General features: G+C 49.7%; 1 long non-coding RNA gene across 5 annotated transcripts in view; it reads right to left on the bottom strand.

Moving 5' to 3' along the window:
• Nucleotides 1-316: 316 nt before the first annotated feature.
• Nucleotides 317-12,918, bottom strand: part of LOC144733481 (uncharacterized) — a 39,577-nt gene continuing 26,975 nt past the window's right edge. For 3 of the 5 annotated variants that reach the window (XR_013588369.1, XR_013588365.1, XR_013588367.1), the window contains 2 exons: nt 3,589-12,918; nt 317-1,316 (listed from right to left, as the gene is read on the bottom strand). The exon at nt 3,589-12,918 is cut by the window's right edge. This is a non-coding gene — a long non-coding RNA (uncharacterized LOC144733481). The remainder of the gene's footprint in view (nt 1,317-3,588) is intronic. The other 2 variants (XR_013588366.1, XR_013588368.1) reach the window with 2 other exon arrangements.

Genomic DNA, 12,918 nt, shown 5'->3' with positions numbered 1-12,918 from the left:
CGCTTCGTTTTCCTGTACGAGTCCACGGCCCTCATTGGAATTCTATTCTGGCGTTTGGCAATCGCGTCCAGGGGCGAAACGCCAACGCAGAGAGACGTCTGCTGCTGCTACTGCTCGCCACGACGAGAGGGTTTCAGCGGAGAGAGACTTCGTGTCATGTCGCTGTTCCTCCTCCTCCTCCAGACGACCACAGTGGGCCCACTGTGCGGTCAGTCGTGCGGGCTGCATGGCCACAATCGCACGACTGTGAATTGTCTTTCCTGTATCTCTTTGGGTCTCTATGTGTAGTAGGTTCAAAGAGACTTGGACGACGTAGTCGGAGGCACACTTATTTATTGAACGTTCCACTATATACAGGCCAAGATATACAACACTCGAAGGGGTATCGGCCCCTTCACCCGTCTAACCAGAAACCCCACAATCTCTATCCCGGCTAGCCTACTCCCAGGTCCTCCACTACAGAGCTAGGGGAGGCTAGCTGACCCCGCTCTGGCCAAGCTGGGATTACGGCACCCTGAGTCCCCAGACCGGCTCTTATAAGAACATCGGCTCTGGGCTCTCGGGGCCACGCCACTGGCTTGCCCTGGTCGGTCCTTAGAAGGACGGCGATCCAGGGGAGTCCCAGGGCCTATCTAGCCGGTCTTCCTTCTTCGCTGGTTTAAGCTAAACACTGAACCCCGAGCCCACCGGCTCACCGCCTTATAGAGCAACTCCCCCCCCGAGGGGTGGGGCCGTGGGGGATCACAGCACCGTTTTAGCCCCCCAGGCTAAACGGTGCGGATGTGGATGTAAGCATCCTTCCGCGTGCGGGCATAACCACCCCTGGTGTGTTTGTTCGCCCTCCCGTAACACCTCTACATCACCCCCCCCTGTACAGCCCGCAGCCGTCCCGGCTGCAACAAAATTCATAATAAAAGATGCATCCCCCCAAAACCCGTGTGTGCCTCGTGTAAACAACAACAACAGCAACAATAACAACAACAACAGTAACAACAACACTATCGAGAGAGGGAAAAAAATTAACCCAACGCACCCCCCCAAATAAATACCCCATTCCGTAAGAAACCAACATATATACAATTTCAAGGACCCCCCACCCCGCGACCCTAGCAAGGGTTGCACGAGCGGCCGACCTCACAAAAGTCTGCGCGTTTTGGCGCGCGTTCTTGCAGCGGGACCGTCACAAGGGGCAGCCCCGGGCGGCCTGGCGGTGGGTGTCAATAGTTCGGGTGCGAGAGTGTCTGGCTTCGCCAACGAGCGACCTCCGACCCCCCCGGGAGGGGTTGGCGGTCGCGAGCACGTCAATCCTGGTGCACCTGGAGGCGGAACAGTCGGTGGCAAGTCAGGCGAATGCAGCGAAGTCAGACTCCGGGAGTCGGTGGACCCCTCACATGTTTGGTCATGTGTGTGTGTGGTAGGAACATGGGGTGCAACGAACGGTTTCAACCGCGAGGGGTGCACGAACCACCGACGCTTCCCCCACCGGATACGTACACATTGTGGCCGCAAGACCTGCACCACTTCCACGGGCCCCCGCCACGGCCGCAACAGCTTGGACGAGGTCGCCAGCGGAAGTTGGGGACAATGCAACCACGCCTTGTCACCCGGTTTCCACCGGAGCACACATGTACCCGGCCCAGCTTGAGCCTTTCATTCGCCCTCTGGCGGAGGTCTGAATTTTGGATGGCCGCCTCCCGTGCCTCTGTCAATTTAGAGATTTTGAATTTGACATGGTCGGCCAATTTGGATTTCGCATGCGGCGCGGAGATCCGCAGCTGAGTCGCGACAGGCGGGTTAGCCTCGCGACCGTACATTAGGAAGAAAGGCGAAAATCCGGTCGCCGCATGAGGAGCCATTCTGTAGGCCACCAAAACCCCCGGAATATGAAGGTCCCAGTCGGTCTGGGATTCAAACACCTGTTGAGACAGCATGGACGTGATAGTCCGATGCAGACGCTCCACCATCCCGTCAGTTTGCGGATGATATGGGGAGGTACGGATTTTCTTCGTACCCAGGAGCTCGCACACCTCGTGGAGAAGTTTACCCGAGAAATTTTTCCCCTGGTTGGTCAGCAGCCGCTCCGGAGTACCTTTGTAGAGGACGTAGCCCTGGACAAAGGCCTCCGCGATGGCTGCTGCCGACTGGTTGGCGAGGGGCCAGGCAATAGGCCATCGCGTAAAATATACCACCCCGGTCAATAGGTATTTATTTCCCCTAGGTGTAGCGGGGAATGGGCCCAAAATATCAAGCGCGACGAGTTCGTTAACCCGGGAAACCTTGATAGACTGCAATGGTGGGTTGGACCCCCTTGCTGGTGGCTTCCGTTGCGCGCACTGAGTACAAGACCCTACAAGATCATCCACGTCCCTTGCCATGCCCGGCCAAGAAAAATCCAGCTGGAGCATGGCAAGGGTTTTGTGAGTCCCCAGGTGCACGAGTCGCTCGTGAGCAGCCCACACCACTCTACCCCTCAGTGTGGAAGGCACCACCAGCCGGTGGCGGCGGGATCTCCCGTCCCAATGCATCAAGAGACCCTGGAGCAACCCCCACGAGTCAACATTTTCCACCCCCCGACCAGATCCCCCGATGCGACGGCACAACGCGAGGAGGGAGGTGTCCTCCATTTGGAGGCGCCCCCACTCCGCAACAGACAATCCTAACAAAGAATCCCTCCCTTCTTGCTCAATAGGACCCGCAATTGAAGGCGCATCAGCGGCGGCCGCAAGGACCGAATCAGAGATTACATTCGGAGGTCTGCAACGCCCCGAACCCAGGAGGCAAGCGCACTCGGAGGTGGGCGGCAACCGCGACAGAGCGTCTGCGTTCGTGTGGCGAACGCCCTTACGATATGTAGTCTCGAAATCAAAATATTGGAGAATCTCCAAGGCGTACTGCAGCGCCGCATGATCTGTGCGGACGGTGAAATGGCGACCGTACAGATATAGGCGATATTGCTGAATGAAGTAAACGATTGCCAATAGTTCCCGACGGGTAACACAGTACCTCTGTTCCGCCGGAGACAAAACCCGACTGCCATATGCTACCACATTCTCTACGCCTTCGACAACCTGGGAAAGCACGCCCCCAATGCCCGTGTTGCTTGCGTCCGTATCGAGCAAGAAGGGTTTCGAAAGTCGGGATAACTTAATGGCCCCCACTAGGGTGTCCCGAAGGGAGCGAAAAGCAGCCTCCTCCTCCTGTCCCCAATAGAAATTTGCGCGCGGATCTGTCCGATAATGCCCAGCGAGCCCCCGTTGGCAGCATAGCACGGAAAATCAAGGGAGAGTAAAGGGCGGCTTTGAACGGGAAGAATGTTATGAATTAAATCGGACACAATGGTCGCCGATGCTCCCGTATCAACTAAGACCCGCACCTCAACCCCATCAATATTCCCCACAACGACCGACAACCCCGCCGGCGCGGCAACAACGCGATGGGCCAACTCAGACCACTGGCCCGGTTGGAACGCCCTCCCCATCGTGGCACCTTTCGACGCAACGACAGGCGATTTCTGACACCGTTCGTTGCAGTGCGTGAGTGTGTCACAGGTGTGTGCGTAGGCCAAACATGTGGGGTGCCACGACTTGCGGGAGTTTGTTGGTGAGCCTTGGGTAGAGGCGCGTCGTCCGGCCGAGGTGTCGCACCGCGCTGTCGAGGAGCCCGGCATCCCGAAGCCACATGGCCCCGGAGGCCACAGTTGTAGCACCGCGTGAGCGCCCCAGATGGCTTGGGTTGATCCTGGTGGCTTGGCCCGTCCCGAGCTGGCCGACCCCCGGATCTCCATTCTGTAGGGCAACCCACAGCGCAGACCTCTTCCGATGGGAGGGTGGCTGCAGCCACGGTATGCCTGGCCGCGGCCTTGCTGGCCTTGCGACGTTGGGACAGCAAGTTTGCGTAGATGTGCCGTGCGGCCCGCAGGGAACACATCTCGTTTTCGTCTACTACCTACTACCTACTGCCTACTGTCTACTACCTACTGTCTACTACCTACTACCTACTGCCTACTACCTACTGTCTACTGCCTACTACCTACTGCCTACTACCTACTGCCTACTGCCTACTACCTACTACCTACTACCTACTGTCTACTACCTACTGCCTACTACCTACTGTCTACTACCTACTACCTACTGTCTACTACCTACTACCTACTGCCTACTACCTACTACCTACTGTCTACTACCTACTACCTACTGTCTACTACCTACTACCTACTGCCTACTGTCTACTACCTACTGTCTACTGCCTACTGTCTACTACCTACTGCCTACTACCTACTGTCTACTGTCTACTACCTACTACATACTGCCTACTGCCTACTGCCTACTACCTACTGCCTACTACCTACTGTCTACTACCTACTACCTACCGCCTACTGCCTACTGCCTACTACCTACTACCTACTGCCTATAACCTACTACCTACTGCCTACTGCCTACTACCTACTGCCTACTACCTACTGTCTACTACCTACTACCTACAGCCTACTGCCTACTACCTACTACCTGTCTACTACCTACTACCTACTGCCTACTACCTACTACCTACTGTCTACTACCTACTACCTACTGTCTACTACCTACTACCTACTGTCTACTACCTACTGCCTACTACCTACTTCCCTACTGTATACTACCTACTATCTACTGCCTACTGCCTACTGCCTACTACCTACTGCCTACTGCCTACTACCTACTGTCTACAACCTACTACCTACTACGTACTGTCTACTACCTACTATCTACTGTCTACTGCCTACTACCTACTACCTACTGTCTACTGTCTACTACCTACTACCTACCACCTACTGCCTACTGCATACTGCCTACTACCTACTGCCTACTACCTACTGTCTACTACCTACTACCAACTGCCTACTACCTACTGCCTACTACCTACTACCTACTGCCTACTGCCTACTGCCTACTACCTACTACCTGTCTACTACCTACTGCCTACTACCTACTGTCTACTACCTACTACCTACTGTCTACTACCTACTGCCTACTACCTACTGCCTACTGCCTACTACCTACTACCTACTGTCTACTACCTACTACCTACTGCCTACTACCTACTGTCTACTACCTACTGTCTACTACCTACTACCTACTGCCTACTACCTACTACCTACTGTCTACTACCTACTACCTACTGTCTACTACCTACTACCTACTGCCTACTGTCTACTACCTACTGTCTACTGCCTACTGTCTACTACCTACTGCCTACTACCTACTGTCTACTGTCTACTACCTACTACATACCACCTACTGCCTACTGCCTACTGCCTACTACCTACTGCCTACTACCTACTGTCTACTACCTACTACCTACCGCCTACTGCCTACTGCCTACTACCTACTACCTACTGCCTACTACCTACTACCTACTGCCTACTGCCTACTACCTACTGCCTACTACCTACTGTCTACTACCTACTACCTACAGCCTACTGCCTACTACCTACTACCTGTCTACTACCTACTACCTACTGCCTACTACCTACTACCTACTGTCTACTACCTACTACCTACTGTCTACTACCTACTACCTACTGTCTACTACCTACTGCCTACTGCCTACTACCTACTGTCTACAACCTACTACCTACTACGTACTGTCTACTACCTACTACCTACTGTCTACTGCCTACTACCTACTACCTACTGTCTACTGTCTACTACCTACTACCTACCACCTACTGCCTACTGCCTACTACCTACTGCCTACTACCTACTGTCTACTACCTACTACCTACTGCCTACTACCTACTGCCTACTACCTACTACCTAATGCCTACTGCCTACTGTCTACTACCTACTACCTGTCTACTACCTACTACCTACTGCCTACTACCTACTACCTACTGTCTACTACCTACTACCTACTGTCTACTACCTACTACCTACTGTATACTACCTATTACCTACTACCTACTGCCTACTACCTACTGTCTACTACCTACTGTCTACTACCTACTACCTACTGCCTACTGCCTACTGTCTACTACCTACTACCTGTCTACTACCTACTACCTACTGCCTACTATATACTACCTACAACCTACTGCCTACTACCTACTGCCTACTACCTACTACCTACTGTCTATTACCTACTACCTACTACCTACTGTCTACTACCTACTACCTACTGTCTACTACCTACTGTCTACTACCTACTACCTACTGTCTACTACCTACTACCTACTGCCTACTACCTACTACCTACTGTCTACTGCCTACTACCTACTGCCTACTACCTACTGCCTACTGCCTACTACCTACTACCTACTGTCTACTACCTACTACCTACTGCCTACTACCTACTATCTACTACCTACTACCTACTGTCTACTACCTACTACCTACTGCCTACTGTTTACTACCTACTACCTACTGTCTACTACCTACTACCTACTGCCTACTGTCTACTACCTACTGTCTACTGCCTACTGTCTACTACCTACTGCCTACTACCTACTGTCTACTGTCTACTACCTACTACATACCACCGACTGCCTACTACCTACTGTCTACTACCTACTACCTACTGTCTACTGACAACTACCTACTACCTACTGTCTACTACCTACTACCTACTGCCTACTACCTACTACCTACTGTCTACTACCTACTACCTACTGTCTACTACCTACTGTCTACTGTCTACTACCTACTACATACCACCTACTGCCTACTGCCTACTGCCTACTACCTACTGCCTACTACCTACTGTCTACTACATACTACCTACTACCTACCGCCTACTGCCTACTGCCTACTACCTACTACCTACTGCCTACTACCTACTACCTACTGCCTACTGCCTACTACCTACTGCCTACTACCTACTGTCTACTACCTACTACCTACAGCCTACTGCCTACTACCTACTACCTGTCTACTACCTACTACCTACTGCCTACTACCTACTACCTACTGTCTACTACCTACTACCTACTGTCTACTACCTACTACCTACTGTCTACTACCTACTGCCTACTACCTACTTCCCTACTGTATACTACCTACTATCTAATGCCTACTACCTACTGCATACTGCCTACTACCTACTGCCTACTGCCTACTACCTACTGTCTACAACCTACTACCTACTACGTACTGTCTACTACCTACTACCTACTGTCTACTGCCTACTACCTACTACCTACTGTCTACTGTCTACTACCTACTACCTACCACCTACTGCCTACTGCCTACTACCTACTGCCTACTACCTACTGTCTACTACCTACTACCTACTGCCTACTACCTACTGCCTACTACCTACTACCTAATGCCTACTGCCTACTGTCTACTACCTACTACCTGTCTACTACCTACTACCTACTGCCTACTACCTACTACCTACTGTCTACTACCTACTACCTACTGTCTACTACCTACTACCTACTGTATACTACCTATTACCTACTACCTACTGCCTACTACCTACTGTCTACTACCTACTGTCTACTACCTACTACCTACTGCCTACTGCCTACTGTCTACTACCTACTACCTGTCTACTACCTACTACCTACTGCCTACTAGCTACTACCTACAGCCTACTGCCTACTACCTACTGCCTACTACCTACTGTCTATTACCTACTACCTACTACCTACTGTCTACTACCTACTACCTACTGTCTACTACCTACTGTCTACTACCTACTACCTACTGTCTACTACCTACTACCTACTGCCTACTACCTACTACCTACTGTCTATTGCCTACTACCTACTGCCTACTACCTACTGCCTACTGCCTACTACCTACTACCTACTGTCTACTACCTACTACCTACTACCTACTGCCTACTACCTACTATCCACTACCTACTACCTACTGTCTACTACCTACTACCTACTGCCTACTGTTTACTACCTACTACCTACTGTCTACTACCTACTACCTACTGCCTACTGTCTACTACCTACTGTCTACTGCCTACTGTCTACTACCTACTGCCTACTACCTACTGTCTACTGTCTACTACCTACTACATACCACCGACTGCCTACTACCTACTGTCTACTACCTACTACCTACTGTCTACTGACTACTACCTACTACCTACTGTCTACTACCTACTACCTACTGCCTACTACCTACTACCTACTGTCTACTACCTACTACCTACTGTCTACTACCTACTACCTACTGACTACTGTCTACTACCTACTGTCTACTGCCTACTATCTACTACCTACTGCCTACTACCTACTACCTACTGTCTACTGTCTACTACCTACTACCTACCACCTACTGCCTACTGCCTACTACCTACTGTCTACTACCTACTACCTACTACCTACCGCCTACTGCCTACTGCCTACTACCTACTACCTACTGCCTACTACCTACTACCTACTACCTACTGTCTACTACCTACTGCCTACTACCTACTGCCTACTACCTACTACCTACTGCCTACTGCCTACTGTCTACTACCTACTACCTGTCTACTACCTACTACCTACTGCCTACTACCTACTGTCTACTACCTGCTACCTACTGTCTACTACCTACTACCTACTGTCTACTACCTACTGTCTACTACCTACTGTCTACTACCCACTGCCTACTACCTACTGTCTACTACCTACTGTCTACTACCTACTACCTACTGCCTACTGCCTACTGTCTACTACCTACTACCTGTCTACTACCTACTACCTACTGCCTACTACCTACAGCCTACTGCCTACTACGTACTGCCTACTACCTACTACCTACTGTCTACTACCTACTACCTACTGCCTACTACCTACTACCTACTGTCTACTACCTACTACCTACTGTCTACTACCTACTACCTGTCTAATACCTACTGCCTACTACCTACAGCCTACTGCCTACTACCTACTGCCTACTACCTACTACCTACTGTCTACTACCTACTGCCTACTGCCTACTGTCTACTACCTACTACCTACTGTCTACTACCTACTACCTACTGCCTACTACCTACTACCTACTGTCTACTGCCTACTACCTACTGCCTACTACCTACTACCTACTGTCTACTACCTACTACCTACAGCCTACTACCTACTATCTACTACCTACTACCTACTGTCTACTACCTACTACCTACTGCATACTACCTACTACCTACTGTTTACTACCTACTACCTACTGTCTACTACCTACTGCCTACTGTCTACTACCTACTGTCTACTGCCTACTGTCTACTACCTACTGCCTACTACCTACTGTCTACTGTCTACTGTCTACTACCTACTACCTACTACATACCACCGACTGCCTACTACCTACTGTCTACTACCTACTACCTACTGTCTACTGCCTACTACCTACTACCTACTACCTACTGTCTACTACCTACTACCTACTGTCTACTACCTACTACCTACTGCCTACTGTCTACTACCTACTCTCTACTGCCTACTATCTACTACCTACTGCCTACTGCCTACTACCTACTGTCTACTACCTACTACCTACCGCCTACTGCCTACTGCCTACTACCTACTGCCTACTGTCTACTACCTACTGCCTACTGCCTACTGCCTACTACTTACTGCCTACTACCTACTGTCTACTACCTACTACCTACTGCCTACTGCCTACTACCTACTGCCTACTACCTACTGTCTACTACCTACTACCTACTGCCTACTGTCTACTACCTACTACCTGTCTACTACCTACTACCTACTGCCTACTACCTACAACCTATTGTCTACTACCTACTACCTACTGTCTACGACCTACTACCTACTGTCTACTACCTACAACCTACTGCCTACTACCTACTACCTACTGTCTACTACCTACTACCTACTGTCTACTACCTACTACCTACTGTCTACTGCCTACTGCCTACTGCCTACTACCTACTACCTACTGTCTACTACCTACTACCTACTGTCTACTACCTACTACCTACTGCCTACTACCTACTGTCTACTACCTTCTACCTACTGTCTACTACCTACTACCTACTGACCACTGTCTACTACCTACTGTCTACTGCCTACTATCTACTACCTACTGCCTACTGCCTACTACCTACTGTCTACTACCTACTACCTACTGCCTACTGCCTACTACCTACTGCCTACTACCTACTGCCTACTGCCTACTACCTACTGCCTACTACCTACTGTCTACTACCTACTACCTACTGCCTACTGTCTACTACCTACTACCTGTCTACTACCTACTACCTACTGCCTACTACCTACTGTCTACTACCTACTGTCTACTACCTACTACCTACTGTCTACTACCTACTACCTACTGTCTACTACCTACTGTCTACTACCTACTGTCTACTACCTACTACCTACTGCCTACTGCCTACTGTCTACTACCTACTACCTGTCTACTACCTACTACCTACTACCTACTGCCTACTACCTACTACCTACAGCCTACTGCCTACTACCTGCTGCCTACTACCTACTACCTACTGTCTACTACCTACTGCCTACTACCTACTACCTACTGTCTACTACCTACTACCTACTGTCTACTACCTGTCTACTACCTACTACCTACTGCCTACTACCTACTACCTACAGCCTACTGCCTACTACCTACTGCCTACTACCTACTACCTACTGTCTACTACCTACTGCCTACTGCCTACTGCCTACTACCTACTGCCTACTACCTACTGTCTACTACCTACTGCCTACTGCCTACTGTCTACTACCTACTACCTGTCTACTACCTACTACCTACTGCCTACTACCTACTGTCTACTACCTACTGTCTACTACCTACTACCTACTGTCTACTACCTACTACCTACTGTCTACTACCTACTGTCTACTACCTACTGTCTACTACCTACTACCTACTGCCTACTGCCTACTGTCTACTACCTACTACCTACTACCTACTACCTACTACCTACTGCCTACTACCTACTACCTACTGTCTACTGCCTACTACCTACTGCCTACTACCTACAGCCTACTACCTACTATCTACTACCTACTACCTACTGTCTACTACCTACTACCTACTACCTACTGCATACTACCTACTACCTACTGTTTACTACCTACTAACTACTGTCTACTACCTACTGCCTACTGTCTACGACCTACTGTCTACTGCCTACTGTCTACTACCTACTGCCTACTACCTACTGTCTACTGTCTACTACCTACTACCTACTACATACCACCGACTGCCTACTACCTACTGTCTACTACCTACTGTCTACTGCCTACTACCTACTACCTACTGTCTACTACCTACTACCTACTGTCTACTACCTACTACCTACTGCCTACTGTCTACTACCTACTGTCTACTGCCTACTATCTACTACCTACTGCCTACTGCCTACTACCTACTGTCTACTACCTACTACCTACCGCCTACTGCCTACTGCCTACTACCTACTGCCTACTGTCTACTACCTACTACCTACTGTCTACTACCTACTACCTACTGTCTACTACCTACTACCTACTGCCTACTGTCTACTACCTACTGTCTACTGCCTACTATCTACTACCTACTGCCTACTGCCTACTATCTACTACCTACTGCCTACTGCCTACTACCTACTGTCTACTACCTACTACCTACCGCCTACTGCCTACTGCCTACTACCTACTACCTACTGTCTACTACCAACTACCTACTGCCTACTGCCTACTACCTACTGCCTACTACCTACTGTCTACTACCTACTACCTACTGCCTACTGTCTACTACCTACAACCTATTGTCTACTACCTACTACCTACTGTCTACGACCTACTACCTACTACCTACTGTCTACTACCTACTACCTACTGCCTACTACCTACTACCTACTGTCTACTACCTACTACCTACTGTCTACTACCTACTACCTACTGTCTACTGCCTACTGCCTACTACCTACTACCTACTGTCTACTACCTACTACCTACTGTCTACTACCTACTACCTACTACCTACTGCCTACTACCTACTGTCTACTACCTTCTACCTACTGTCTACTACCTACTGACCACTGTCTACTACCTACTGTCTACTGCCTACTATCTACTACCTACTGCCTACTGCCTACTACCTACTGTCTACTGTCTACTACCTACTACCTACCACCTACTGCCTACTGCCTACTGCCTACTATCTACTGCCTACTACCTACTGTCTACTACCTACTGCCTACTGCCTACTACCTACTGCCTACTACCTACTGTCTACTACCTACTACCTACTGCCTACTGTCTACTACCTACTACCTGTCTACTACCTACTACCTACTGCGTACTACCTACTGTCTACTACCTACTGTCTACTACCTACTACCTACTGTCTACTACCTACTACCTACTGTCTACTACCTACTGTCTACTACCTACTGTCTACTACCTACTGCCTACTGCCTACTGTCTACTACCTACTACCTGTCTACTACCTACTACCTACTGCCTACTACCTACTACCTACAGCCTACTGCCTATTACCTACTGCCTACTACCTACTACCTACTGTCTACTACCTACTGCCTACTACCTACTACCTACTGTCTACTACCTACTGTCTACTACCTACTACCTACTGCTTACTGTCTACTACCTACTACCTACTGTCTACTACCTACTACCTACTGCCTACTACCTACTACCTACTGTATACTGCCTACTACCTACTGCCTACTACCTACTGCATACTGCCTACTACCCACTACCTACTGTCTACTACCTACTACCTACTGCCTACTACCTACTGTCTACTACCTACTACCTACTGTCTACTACCTACTACCTACTGTCTACTACCTACTGTCTACTACCTACTGCCTACTGTCTACTACCTACTACCTACTGTCTACTACCTACTACCTACTGCCTACTACCTACTACCTACTGTCTACTGCCTACTACCTACTGCCTACTACCTACTGCCTACTGCCTACTACCTACTACCT

This window comes from Lampetra planeri, chromosome 47, assembly GCF_965212315.1.
Source record: "Lampetra planeri chromosome 47, kcLamPlan1.2.h2, whole genome shotgun sequence".
Classification (NCBI taxonomy): Eukaryota; Metazoa; Chordata; class Hyperoartia; order Petromyzontiformes; family Petromyzontidae; genus Lampetra; species Lampetra planeri.
The sequence above is the reverse complement of the archived record's forward strand: the minus strand, read 5'-3'. Positions and strand labels throughout refer to the sequence as shown.